The sequence below is a fragment of the Hyla sarda genome, chromosome 7 (genome assembly GCF_029499605.1).
Source record: "Hyla sarda isolate aHylSar1 chromosome 7, aHylSar1.hap1, whole genome shotgun sequence".
Taxonomy (NCBI): domain Eukaryota; kingdom Metazoa; phylum Chordata; class Amphibia; order Anura; family Hylidae; genus Hyla; species Hyla sarda.
In genome coordinates this window covers 165,713,456-165,728,544 of record NC_079195.1, presented here as the reverse complement: position 1 = coordinate 165,728,544, position 15,089 = coordinate 165,713,456, and the positions used below count along the sequence as shown (strand labels likewise).

Here is a 15,089-nt window from a genome sequence, read left to right as displayed (position 1 = left end):
AAGTGAGGGACAGTCAAAAAGTCAAAACAACAAACTACAAAACTGACAAGAGGTTGGGAAAGGCTGGAGGCACACCACTAACAGAAAATAAACCTAAACACGCACACACAAATACACGTAGACAGAAGGCAAGAGTCAAAACCTGAAGATCATGAAGTACAGTAACAGAGTAACAAAGGGAAGTCAAAAGCCGAGCCAAGAGTCACAAAACCAGAATAAACACAATGGGGGAGATTTATCAAAACCTGTGCAGAGGAAGAGTGGTGCAGTTGCCCATAGCAACCAATCAGATTGCTTCTTTCATTTTCCACAGGCCTCTAAAGAGGCCTGTGGAAAATGAAAGAAGCAATCTGATTGGTTGCTATGGGCAACTGCACCACTCTTCCTCTGCACAGGTTTTGATAAATCTCCCCCAATGAGTAGAGCGTAAGCTAGGTAAGTTACTAAGAACTATCACATGCAGAGAATGACTGAAAAGGACCTCCTTATATATGCCTGAGCTACAACCAGGAGGACACTAATTGTCTCAGCAAGCTAAACCACACCCAGGAGGCCTGTGGAAAATGAAAGAAGCAATCTGATTGGTTGCTATGGGCAACTGCACCACTCTTCCTCTGCACAGGTTTTGATAAATCTCCCCCAATGAGTAGAGCGTAAGCTAGGTAAGTTACTAAGAACTATCACATGCAGAGAATGACTGAAAAGGACCTCCTTATATATGCCTGAGCTACAACCAGGAGGACACTAATTGGCTCAGCAAGCTAAACCACACCCAGGAACACAGAGGCATTGTCCTAGCAACCAAAACAACAACAATGTTAGAAATCATTAACCCTATCGGTTCTGGCAGAACCAATCCTTACAGGGTGGTAATTGAAAAGATTCAATGTTAGGGTAATTCTGACTTACCAAGTACCAATGTTTCTAACAGCTTGCGCCATTTTATTAGGGCAATCACTATAAGTAGAAAATAAAGGGATCCTCTTCAGAGCAGTGTCTTTTCGGCTTTCTTTAGAAATATCAAATGGGACTCTGTCTCTCTGTCTCTTAATAAAATTAATAGTGTAACTTCTTTGTTTGAAGTCTCCAGTCATCTTATTCAGAGCTCTATCCAGTTTATCATCTGTATCTGTAATCCGTTTAGCCCTTAATATCTGGCTAAATGGTAGGGATTTTACCATCGCTCGTGGGTGGCAACTTTCAAAATGCAACAAATTATTACAATCTGTAGCCTTTTGAAACAAATCAGTGGTTAATTTGTCCCCATTCACCGAGACTGACACATCCAGAAACTGTATTGTATTTTGAGAATGTACCAAAGTATATTGTATATCGGGATCCATCATGTTTAAAAACTGGTAAAAATGGAATAATGCCTGTCCCGTTCCTGTCCAAATCAAGAAGATGTCATTGATGTATCTACACCACCCAAGGACATGCCTTGAGTGGTGGGATACATAGACGACAGTCTTCTCAACATATGCCATAAAGATGTTTGCATATGTGGGGGCTACATTACTCCCCATGGCCATGCCCCTACATTGCATTAAGTTCATTAAAAAGAAAATAGTTGTTCTCTAAAATAAGCTGTAACAAAGAAATTTAAGTAAATTTTAGCTGGATCCCACAAATCATCAACTAGAGCTTTGCGAACTGCCTCCATACCCCATCCATGGGGGATGGAGGTATACAAAGAGACCACGTCAAAGGAGGCAATGATGGCATTAGCAGGTAATATGATGTTTTTAATTTTTAGCAATAAATCTGTAGTGTCCCTAACGTAGGATTTAGCTTTCATAGCAAATGATCTAAGTAAACAGTCTAGAAAGATGGAAATATTAGAAGTAATCGAATCCCGTCCTGACACAATTGGTCTGGCGCGCGGGTTGTTCAGATCCTTATGAATTTTAATTGGTGTTACCGGGGTCTCAACTATTAACATTTTTTTTTATTTCATCATTAATTAAGCCATCATTGTCTGCCTTTGTCACGATATCATCGCTTATCTCCATCTTTGGATCTCTAAGAAGACACTGGTATACCAGGGGATCATTTAGTTGTCTCTCGGCTTCTTGTAGATATGTGAGCTTGTCCATGACCATGACCTTTGTCAGCTGGTTTAATTACTAGGTCATGATCATGGACAAGCTCCTGCAGTGCGTCAATTTCTGCTTTTGTAAGATTCGGATGTGTCAGAGAAGTGTGTTTTGCACGTAATTTATCAAATTCTTTTTTTTTACACAATCAGAAAATGTCTGTATAAAATGCAAATGCACACTTAGCTGAAATTCACTCAGGTTTCTCAACCCCAATTCAGATAAATCAAAACATGATACATTCTTTTTGTTCTTGGCCACTGCAAACTTATCCTTATCACTAAACCACACTTTTAGTTTTAGTACTGAAAGTCAATCTTTAATTGAAACCAATCTGTATTCAGACTGGGGCAAAAACTTTACCCCTTTGATAACAGCTTTCTTTGGTCATCTGAAATAAGGTGAGATGAAATATTTACCACTTTATCCTGTGTCAGCTCTTTTTCTTCGATACTCGGTTCATTGTCGACTTGTGCCTGCTTTTTACCACTCCTGCGATGTTTGCGCCCCCATCTTGGACGTTTTGAGAAGGGGCCGTAGTTCCAAAAAAGAATCATTAGTAGAGACAGGGTTATAATTTTTGATGTCATATTGTTCAAGATTGGAGGCTCAATAAATTTCTTGAATGTGTTGTGCTTAAAAAAAGAAAAAAACATTAGTCCAGTTACAAATTTTTCCAGAGGCATAATCTTGCACATCATGGAACCATTTATGTCTTTTGCCCTCTTCCTGTTCTCTACGGAATTTACATAAAAAATTCTCCTCAGGCGGCATAGCATTTTTGATTGAAGACTCAAATTGTTAAATTTTACTCTTACAGGTGTCAGCATCACGTTGCAAAAACTCCATTTGTAAAATAATTAACTCTAAAGAATATCTATTAGAGATGAGTTCAAATTTACTCCTGTATTCCAAATCTCTAATATAAGCATTGTCCCTGGGTTGCATGCGGAGGCCCCTGGGTATTCTGTTGGACTTGTAATATTCACCCAAAGTGACAATATCTAGTTGTATGTCAACCAATTTCTTAGTTTCATTCTCTTTGTTATGTTGTGAGTCTATATTAGACAGTATATATAAAAAAGAGGGATCCCCTTCCACATTTCCAATGATTCTGGATGCCTCCATCTTGGGATAGGTAAAAACTGTGCTTACAGAGGATAAAGTTCTATCAGTGCTCATACTTGCAGTGCCCATAATTGCACAATTAAATATGGGTGCTCGCTCACCGACCACTTGATAGAAGAAAGGAAAGAAAAGCAAATCCACATAAGAATTAAATTAATAGGTGCTTGCCATCATCTGGATCCTGGTCAGGAATCAAAAGTAGTACCGTATATACTCGAGTATAAGCCGAGTTTTTCAGCACGATTTTTCGTGCTGAAAACACCCCCCTCGCTTATACTCGAGTGAACTCTCCGCCCTCAGTGGTCTTCAACCTGCGGACCTCCAGAGGTTTCAAAACTACAACTCCCAGCAAGCCCGGGCAGCCATCGGCTGTCCGGGCTTGCTGGGAGTTGTAGTTTTGAAACCTCTGGAGGTCCGCAGGTTGAAGACCACTGCGGCCTTCGACATCATCCAGCCCCCTCTCACCCCCTTTAGTTCTGTACTCCAGTACAGTACAGGTTGAAGACCACTGCGGCCTTCGACATCATCCAGCCCCCTCTCACCCCCTTTAGTTCTGTACTCCAGTCCAGTGCTGCAGGACTGTCCGGTGGGGAGGTCGTCCAATGGGATAGTGGTTTTGGGCTGCCATCTTCACCGGAGGGCCTCTTCTCCGCGCTTCTTCACCTCTGGAGGTCCGCAGGTTGAAGACCACTGAGGGCGGAAAGTTCACAAAAGGATGATGACAAGGGGATGATGAAGGGGGGTGGGGATGATGACAAGGGGATGATGACAAGGGGATGATGAAGGGGGGGGTGTGGGATGATGACAAGGGGATGATGACAAGGGGATGATGACAAGGGGATGATGAAGGGGGTGTGTGGGATGATGACAAGGGGATGATGACAAGGGGGTGTGTGGGATGATGACAGGTGGTGATGATGAAGGGGGGATGATGAAGGAGGGGGTGATGACAGGCGGTGATGATGAAGGGGGGATAATGACAGGGTGATGATGATGAGGGTGTTAATGATGGGGGTCTGGATGATGACGGGGGTCTGGATGATGACAGGGGGGGAGGATGTATTTCCCACACTAGGCTTATACTCGAGTCAATAACTTTTCCTGGGATTTTGGGGTGAAATTAGGGGCCTCGGCTTATATTCGGGTCGGCTTATACTCGAGTATATACGGTATATCTAAGGAAAAAGACCAAAACACACTGATTGTGACAAATCCAGGTGAAAATGTATTCCATCTTCAGCACAGAATAAAATAATGCAACATTTCAACGATCTCACATCGTCTTTCTCAAGCATGTTCAAGTGAATTTCAGGGGCTCTTTAAATAGCCCAAAGACAGTGTACAATCAATTACATACAGTAACATCCAATTACAATAAAAAGTGAATTATCATAATTGTGAAGAATACATAATTAAAAGCTGAGGTCATGTATGTACAAATGCAATGTGAATGTGCGAATTACCGCATAGATATTCTATATATATATATATATATATATATATATATATATATATATATATATTTCGTGTATGGAAGAGCAGCACTTCCAAATTGCAATAAATAGGTGGGTGCCAGCAATCTCTGGGACCCCGGTCCTGGGTCCAAATCCAGTCAGAGAAAAGAAGGGCGATTGCAGCACACCAGGAGTTTCAAGTGAAAAAAAGGTTTTATTCCAAGTGAACAAGCTACATTTCTGTGGTCTCACACCACCTTTGTCAAGCTACAACTGAGTGATCCTTGAGCCATTTTATACACACCTTGATAGAGGCTCATTAATTATACAATAAATATAAAAAGTGAAATACATAAAAAAATAATATCATACATAGTGTTTAAGGGACATACATATAGGTCCGAAAATACATGTGTGTAAGTCACATAATTTATACAACAGTACATATAGTGAAAAGTGTTTATAAAAATATGATAATTAAAATCGATGTAATAAACCGACAGGTGATGTATATATATCAATAACAATTATTAAGAACAGGGGGCAGGGCTTACTTACATGAGGAGACCCGGCATGCACGTGGGACGCCATGTATACAAAGTATATAGTACATAATACCGGTGAATCAAAAACTTCCGGGATGCAGTTCCGTGGGCCAATCAGGAATCGCCCCGCAGGATTGACAGTATACAGATGTCCCCCCACGGGCATGCGCACGGGTCCAGCGACAACCCTCACTGACGAGGGCAATCACATGACTCGGCTCAAGCCCTGGGGAGGCATACTGAGGGCGCATGCGCATCTGATATCATCGCACCGAACCCGGCCATCTTGCAAATGGGCAAGTTAAGGGATAAAGTACTTATTAAGGCGCGTGGATGTAAAAATACCAGCTGGATATAATCAGCACTCTGGGCACAATAATATGTAACTATCATACAGATAGTGTTAGCAGCACACCTATGGTGATAATATAAATATATAATTATATACTGAGACTGGCATGAATTATGTCACCCACCGCCATTCAGTATCACACGTACCAGGGCACAAAATCACACCCCCACCTCGTCACATTTTCACTGCACATCCCAGACTGGGATATGCATGTGTAACCAAGATTTTGGAGTACACAGGGTTCTGTGTCACTCCGCTATCACTGGCTTAGTGGCTTGGTATTCGGGGTCCACACACTGTGTGTCTGGGGTGCCATTCATGCAGTTCATGCATCAAGTGCGGACATAAAAAAAATCGCCAAGTCTCAATAATGAACTGCGCCAAAGTAATATTAAGAGAAATATTTATTATAGATGACAGGACATGGTTTCAGTGCGATACTACAGATACCACATATTCATTAATTGAAAAAAAGAAAAAAAGGGGGGGAGGAAAGCCCACGGGTCGGCAACCTCGGAAGGGTAATGTTCTTAAACAACAGATATGTGGGTAGAAATTTTCCTCTATGGTTCTCCTCTGTAGTTCAGCCCCTGTCCCGTGTCCGGAGATTACACTAAAAAGCAAAAAAATATAGACAAATTTATATATAGAAAAAACAAATATAAATGTATAGGTGAATAGAATCACATCATAAAATACAAACTAATGGGGGTATAGCCAAAACATCAGTCTACAAAATTACACCCTATAAATCTAGGAGTCACCACGAACTCGACGTTCAGGCCCTTCGGACGAAGGGACTGTAGTTCGTGTATCCACTCTAATTCTCTGCGTTTAAGCATATTAGTACGGTCCCCTCCTCGATTTAAGACGTAGACCACATGGTCTGAAGTGCACGTTAGATAATGTTTCAACCGACACTCCTTCCCTGTCCCAGGATGAATAAACTTAGAGCCTTTCAGCATGTATTTGCAGTTGACACACTGGCGGCAGGGGTAGGATCCTTCGTTAACAACACTTAAATATTTTTGTGAATTGGTTTTTAAGGATACATCCGATTTGACTAATTTGTCTCTCAGATTAGTCCCTCTTCTGTAAGACAAGAGTGGTCGATTAGCAAACTCCGTAATTTCAGGGAAACTCTGATGCAATATATGCCAGTGTTTATTCAAAACACTGGCAATTGCTTTGGAATCGGGACCATAGGTAGACACAAACGGAATTCGTGAAGAAACCGTTTTTTTCTTTGGTTCATGTAGTAATTTTGTCTATCTACTCTGGCTCTACTCTCCTTGAGTAAACTGGGGGGGGGGGGGTAGCCTCTTTGTTCAAAGTTTTTAACCATCTTATTAAGTGTAGGTTCCAGTTTGCCATCCGCGTAAACGATGCGTCTCGCCCGTAGCATTTGACTGCCAGGGAGAGAACGCACCATCGGACGTGGGTGGCAACTGGAAAAATGGAGGTTAGAATTACAGTCAGTCTTCTTTACATATAGTTCTGTGGTCAAACGGTCCGACTGTATAGTAACCAAGGTGTCCAAGAACTAAACGGATTGCTCTGATGCATGTAAAGTAAATTGTATATGTGGATTAATCGTGTTCAGATATGCGTGGAAGACATTCAACTCATGCATGTCTCCACCCCAAATCAGAAACACATCGTCGATGTATCTCCACCACCCCAGCAATTTGCTGGAGTGGTGGGATACATAGACGCCAGTCTCCTCCAGCACCGCCATGAACACGTTCGCATACGTAGGCGCTACGTTCGTGCCCATGGTGGTGCCGGAGATCTGGAGAAAGTATGTGTCATTGAACATGAAGTAGTTGTTCTTCAAGACCAACTCCAAAAGAGAAATAAGGAAGTTGGTCTTGGCAACTGAAAAGTCTGATTCCACGCCGGACCTCACAGCCTGCACCCCCCCATCATGAGGGATGGAGGTGTACAGACTGACGACATCCAGCGTGGCAACAATAGCTCCTGGTGGAAGAGAAATGTCAGCAATCTTTAACAGGAAATCGGATGTATCCCATAGGTATGATTTGGCTCTAATTGCATAAGTGCGTAGAATCTGCTCCACGAAAATAGACAAATGGCTGGTGACTGAACCCCGTCCCGACACAATGGGTTGGCCCGGGGGGTCAACCAGCGACTTATGTATTTTCGGGAGCAGATAAAGTAGTGGTGTGATAGGATGTTCAATCCACAAAAAAATTATACAATGCTTTGTCAATCAATTGTCAATCAATCAATTGTCAATTTCTGGACAAATTCAAAGGTGACCTGGAGACCACTAAACGCCATAAGTGGCACCGAACCACAATAGATTATTCCTCTAACCGTGTATATATTTGGGAGACATTCAACAAACCTACATTTAAACGCCAGCGCAAGCCTAGGGATACATCTACTACTACTTCATTTAAGGAGACCTTTTCCAAGAATACTAAGGATTCTGCTAACCATGCTTCTTTGTTAGAGGTGAACCAGCTCAAAAACGGAGGCCAGCGCCATAGACGTTCCAGTCCAAACAAGGGCCCAGAAGTCGAGCAACAACAAGTCTGTCCAAAGCAAGCTGAGCTCCAAAAAATGAACAAACCCATAACGGTAAAAATTTCCTCTACTCAGCTATCTGAAGTTCAGCTTGAATTATTAAGTAAAGGTTTTGAGCTTTTGTCCTTTGACAGACACTGACTGGTTCCAGTTGGAACTGGACTTGATTCAATTTTTTCGTCGTTTGAAACAAAAAATGTGGTTTCAGCAAAACATGTATGCTGGTAATGATTTTGTTCCTTCCATGTCTTCACAGGTCCAGTGTGGCTTCTCTCTCTCAGACTTTAACCCGTACAGGACCTAGGGCGTATGGATACGCCTTCTGTACCTGGGTCTTAAGGACCCAGGACGTACCTGTACGCCCGTGGGAATTTCGGTCCCCGCCGCGCGCCAGGCGGGGACCGGGCCGGGGTGACTGCTGATATCGATCAGCAGGCACCCCGTGCAAATGCCCAGGGGGGTCATTAGACCCCCCCATGTCTGCGATCGGCGCAAATCGCAAGTGAATTCACACTTGCGATTTGCGACGATTCCGGGTCATTCGGGTCTATGGTGACCCGGAATATAAGGGGGATCCCCACGATCCCCCTGTAGCGATAGGAGTGAGGTGGCAGGGGTGCCACCCCTCCTATCTCTGCTATTGGTGGTCTAGACGCGACCACCAATAGCAGATCAGGGGCGGGGGGGTTTACTTTAGTTTTCCCCGTTCTGCCCACCCACAATAGGCGGGGCAGGACGGGGAAACGACGTGGACTGAACGCTGAAGATCCACTTACCCGTCGGTGGAAGCTGCAGGACGGGATCGGCGGCGGTGATCAGCGTGGGCGGCGATGTCGTGCAGCAGAAGAGGACGGCTCCCTGGATCCGACGGAAGCCGGTAAGTTGCCTAGCAACATCTAGAGGGCTACAGTCTGAGACTGTAGCCCTCCAGATGTTGCAAAACTACAACTCCCAGCATGCCCAGACAGCTGCTGGGCATGGTGGGAGATGCAGTTTTGCAACAGCTGGAGGTCTACAGTTTAGAGACCACTGCACAGTGATCTCTATACTGTAGCACTCTAGATCTAGCAAAACTACAACTCCCAGAATGCCCACATAGCTGTTTGCTGTCTGTGCATACTGGAATTTGTAGTTTTGCAACATCTGGAGGTCCACAGTTTAGAGATCACAGTGCAGTGGTCTCTATCTGTGGCCCTCCAGATGTTGCAAAACTGCAAATCCAAGCATGCCGAAACAGCTGTCTCGGCATGCTGGGAGTTGTAGTTGCGATCCCTCCAGCTGTTGCATAACTAGATCTCCCAGCATGCCCTTCGGCGATCAGTACATGCTGGGAGTTGTAGTTTTGCAACAGCTATAGGCACACTGGTTGGAAAATACTGAGTTAGGTAACAGAACTTAACTGAAGGTTTTCCAACCAGTGTGCCTCCAGCTGTTGCAAAACTACAACTCCCAGCATGCGCGGTCTGTCAGTACATGCTGGGAGTTGTAGTTTTGAAACAGCTGGAGGTTTGCCCCCCCCCCCATGTGAACGTACAGGGTACATTAACACGTGCGGGTTTACAGTAAGTTTCCTGCTTCTAGTATGAGCTGCGGCAAATTTTTCGCCGCAGCGCAAATTTCTAGCGGGAAGCTCACTGTAAACCTGCGCCCGTGTGAATGTACCCTAAAAACACTACACTACACTAACACATAATAAAGGGTAAAACACTACATAAACACCCCCTTACACTGTCCCCCCAATAAAAATGAAAAATGTAATGTACGGCAGTGTTTCCAAAACGGAGCCTCCAGCTGTTGCAAAACAACAACTCCCAGCATTTCTGGACAGCCACTGACTGTCCAGGCATGCTGGGAGTTTAGCAACAGCTGGAGACACCCTGTTTGGGAATCACTGGCGTAGAATACCCCTATGTCCACCCCTATGCAATCCCTAATTTAGTCCTCAAATGCGTATGGCGCTCTCTCACTTCAGAGCTCTGTCGTATTTCAAGGAAACAGTTTAGGGCCACATATGGGGTATCACCGTAATCGGGAAAAATTGCGTTGGGGGCTACACCAGCCTGTCAGTGTAAAAAAAATTAAAAATTTTACACTAACATGCTGGTGTTGTCCTTTACTTTTTATTTTCACAAGTGTTAAAAGGAAAAAAAGCCCCCCAAAATTTGTAACGCAATTTCTCCTGAGTACGGAAATACCCCATATGTGGGCGTAAAATGCTCTGCGGTCGCATAACAAGGCTCAAGAGTGAGAGCGCACTATGTACATTTGAGGCCTACATTGGTGATTTGCACAGGGGTGGCTGATTTTACAGCGGTTCTGACATAAACGCAAAAAAATAAATACCCACATGTGACCCAATTTTGGAAACTACACCCCTCACGGAAAGTAACAAGGGGTATAGTGAGCCTTTACACCCCACAGGTGTTTGACGAATTTTCATTAAAGTTGGATGGAAAAATGAAAAAAAAAAAAAAGAAATTCACAAAAATGCTGGTGTTACCCAAAATTTTTCTTTTTCACAAGGAAACATAGGAAAAAAGCCCCCCAAAATTTGTAACCCCATTTTTTCGGAGTAAGAAAATACCCCATATGTGGATGTAAAGTGCTCGGCGGGCGAACTACAATGCTCAGAAGAGAAGGAGCACCATTGGGATTTTGAAGATAAAATTTGTCCGGAATTGAAGGCTACGTGTGTTTACAAAGCCCCCATAGAGCCAGAACAATGGACCCCCCCACATATGACCCAATTTTGGAAACTACACCCCTCACGTAATGTAATAAGGGGTACAGTGAGCATTTACGACCCACAGGTGTCTGAAAGATTTTTGGAACAGTGGTCCGTGAAAATGAAAAATGTAATTTTTCATTTGCACAGCCCACTGTTCCAAAGATTTGTCAAACACCAGTGGGGTGTAAATGCTCACTGCACCCCTTATTAAATTCTGTGGGTGGTGCAGTTTCCAAAATGGGGTCACGTGGGGGGGTCCACTGTTCTGGCACCACGGGGGGGCTTTGTAAATGCACATGGCCCCCGAGTTCTATTCAACCAAATTCTGTCTTCAAAAGCTCAATGGTGATCCTTCTCTTCTGAGCATTGTAGTGCGCCAGCAGATCACTTGATGTCCACAGATTGGGTATTTCCATACTCAGAAGAAATGGGGTTACAAATTTTGGAGGTCATTTTCTCCTATTACCCCTTGTAAAAATATAAAATGTGGGGGAAAACCAGCAATTTAGTGAAAATTTTTTTTTCTTCATTTACACATCCGACTTTAGCAAAAAGTCGTCAAACACCTGTGAGGTTTTAAGGCTCACTGTTCCCCTTGATGTGTTCCTTGAGGGTGTAGTTTCTAAAATTATATGCCATGTGTTTGTTTTTTTTGCTGTTCTGGCACCATAGTGGCTTCCTAAACGCGACATGCCCCACAAAAACCATTTCAGAAAAACTCACTCTCCAAAATCCCATTGTCGCTCCTTCCATTCTGAGCCCTCTACTGCGCCCGCCATACACTTGACATACACATATGAGGTATTTCCTTACTTGAGAGAAATTGGGCTACACATTTTAGGAAGATTTCTCTCCTTTACCCCTTGTAAAAATTCAAAAACTGGGTCTACAAGAACATGCCAGTGTAAAAAATGAAGATTTTGAATTTTCTCCTTCAATTTGCTGCTATTCCTGTGAAACACCTAAAGGGTTAACAAACCTTTTGAATGTCATTTTGAATACTTTGGGGGGTGCAGTTTTTATAATGGGGTCATTTGTTGGGCATTTCTAATATGAAAGCCCTTCAAATCCACTTCAAAATGGAACTGGTCCCTGAAAATTTTTGATTTTGAAAATTTTGTGAAAAATTGGAAAATTGCTGCTGAACTTTGAAGCCCTCTGGTGTCTTCCAAAAGTAAAAACATGTCAACGTTATGATGCAATCATAAAGTAGACATGTTGTATATGTGAATTAATATATAATTTATTTGGAATATTAATTTTCCTTATAAGCAGAGAGCTTCAAAGTTAAAAAAAATGCAACAAAATTTTACCACTAATGTAAAGTAGAATATTTCACGAAAAAACAATCCTGGAATCAGAATGAAAGGTAAAAGCATTCCAGAGTTATTAATGCTTAAAGTGACAGTGGTCAGATGTGCAAAAAATGGCCGGGTCCTACAGTGAAAATTGGCTGGGTCCTTAAAGGGTTAATTTAAAAGTACCCAGTAATTTCAATCCCCCCTTACAGAGCAGTGTTATAGACACATACTGCCAATTAGTGAGGTCAGAGTTGATACATATCCAAACTAATCCTTCAAATCATAAGTACAATAACCTTACTAGACAACAAATGACAGCACTGAATTCCCTTATCCATGACCACAATTTGGTGGTGAAACCCGCTGACAAGGGTGAAGCCATCGTGGTCATGGATAGGGGAAAATATATCAAAGAAGCCAAACGACAACTGGCTGACACCTCTACCTACTTTAAATTAAGCAGGGATCCTACACAGGCCATTCGTCTGAGAGTCAAGGCCACACTGGACGATGCCTTACAAAATGAGTTGATTGACAAAGCATTGTATATATTTTTGTGGATTGAACATCCTATCACGAAAATAAATAAGTCGCTAGTTGACCCCCCAGGCCAAGCCATTGTGTCGGGACGGGGTTCAGTCACCAGCCATTTGTCTATTTTCGTGGAGCAGATTCTACACCCTTATGCAATTAGAGCCAAATCATACCTACGGGATACATCCGATTTCCTGTTAAAGATTGCTGACATTTCTCTTCCACCAGGAGCTATTGTTGCCACGCTGGACGTCGTCAGTCTGTACACCTCCATCCCTCATGATGGGGGGGGGGGGGGTGCAGGCTTTGAGGTCCAGCGTGGAATCAGACTTTTCAGTTGCCAAGACCAACTTCCTTATTTCTCTTTTGGAGTTGGTCTTGAAGAACAACTACTTCATGTTCAATGACACATACTTTCTCCAGATCTCTGGCACCGCCATGTGCACGAACGTAGCGCCTACGTATGCGAACGTATTCATGGCGGTGCTTGAGGAGACTGGCGTCTATGTATCCCACCACTCCAGCAAATTGCTGGGGTGTTGGAGATACATCGACGATGTGTTTCTGATTTGGGGTGGAGACATCAATGAGTTGAATGTCTTCCACGCATATCTGAACACGATTAATCCACATATACAATTTACTTTACCTGCTTCAGAGCAATTCGTTTTGTTCTTGGACACCTTGGTTACTATACAGTCGGACCGTTTGACCACAGAACTATATGTAAAGGAGACTGACTGTAATTCTACCCTCCATTTTTCCAGTTGCCACCCACATCCGATGGTGCGTTCTCTCCCTGGCAGTCAAATGCTACGGGTGAGACGCATCGTTTACTCGGATGGCAAACTGGAACCTACACTTAATAAGAAGGTTAAAAACTTTGAACAAAGAGGCTACCCCCCCCCCCCAGTTTACTCGAGGAGAGTAGAGCCAGAGTATTAACCCTAGATAGAGAATAATTACTACATGAACCAAAGAAAAAAACGGTTTCTTCACGAATTCCGTTTGCGTCTACCTATGGTCCCGATTCCAAAGCAATTGCCAGTGTTTTTAATAAACACTGGCATATATTGCATCAGAGTTTCCCTGAAATTACGGAGTTTGCTAATCGACCACTCTTGTCTTACAGAAGAGGGACTAATCTGAGAGACAAATTAGTCAAATCGGATGTATCCTTAAAAACCAGTTCACAAAAATATTTAAGTGTTGTTAACAAAGGATCATACCCCTGCCACCAGTGTGTCAACTGCAAATACATGCTGAAAGGCTCTAAGTCTATTCATCCTGGGACAGGGAAGGAGTATCGATTGAAGCATTATTTAACGTGCACTTCAGACCATGTAGTCTACGTCTTGATCTGCCCATGTGGTCTCCTCTATGTTGGGGAGACCACATGGGATTTCAAGACTTGACTAAACCAACACCGATATAGTATTAGGAAAGGACGCAATGACCTACCAGTGGTCAAACATTTTAGCTAGGCTAATCACACAGAAAGAGACGTGAAATGCGTTATTATTGACCATATTCCCCCCCCCCCCCAATGAGGAGGGGACCGTACTAATATGCTTAAACACAGAGAATTACAGTGGATACACGAACTACAGTCGCTTTGTCTGAAGGGCCTGAACGTCGAGTTTGTGGTGACTCCGCAGATTCATAGGGTGTAATTTTATAGACTGGTGTTTTGGCTATACCCCCATTAGTTTGGATTTTATGATGTGATTCTATTCACCTATACATTTATATTTGTTTTTTCTATATATTAATTTGTCTATATTTTTTTGCTTTTTAGTGTAATCACCGGACACGGGACAGGGGCTGACCTACAGAGGAGAACCATAGAGGAAAATTTCTACCCACATATCTGTTGTTTAAGAACATTACCCTTCCGAGGTTGCCGACTCGTGGGCTTTCCTCCCCCCCCTTTTTTTCTTTTTTTCAATTAATGAATATGTGGTATCTGTAGTATCGCACTGAAACCATGTCCTGTCATTTATAATAAATATCTCTCTTAATATTACTTTGGCGCAGTTCATTATTGAGACTTGGTGATTTTTTTTATGTCCGCACTTGATGCATGAACTGCATGAATGGCACCCCAGACACACAGTGTGTGGACCCTGAATACCAAGCCACTAAGCCAGTGATAGCAGAGTGACACAGAACCCTGTGTGCTCCAAAATCTTGGTTACACATGCATATCCCAGTCTGGGATGTGCAGTGAAAATGTGACGAGGTGGGGGTGTGATTTTGTGCCCTGGTACGTGTGATACTGAATGGCGGTGGGTGACATAATTCATGTCAGTCTCAGTATATAATTATATATTTATATTATCACCATAGGTGTGCTGCTAACACTGTCTGTATGATAGTTACATATTATTGTGCCCAG

The 15,089-nt window shown here is 43.0% G+C and overlaps 1 long non-coding RNA gene across 1 annotated transcript; it reads left to right on the top strand.

The window, feature by feature from the left end:
- The first annotated feature begins 607 nt into the window (after positions 1–607).
- Positions 608–14,615, top strand: LOC130282499 (uncharacterized). The gene is made up of 3 exons (XR_008846423.1): positions 608–662; positions 8,055–8,182; positions 14,490–14,615. It is a non-coding gene; the product is annotated as an uncharacterized LOC130282499 (long non-coding RNA).
- Positions 14,616–15,089: the final 474 nt, after the last annotated feature.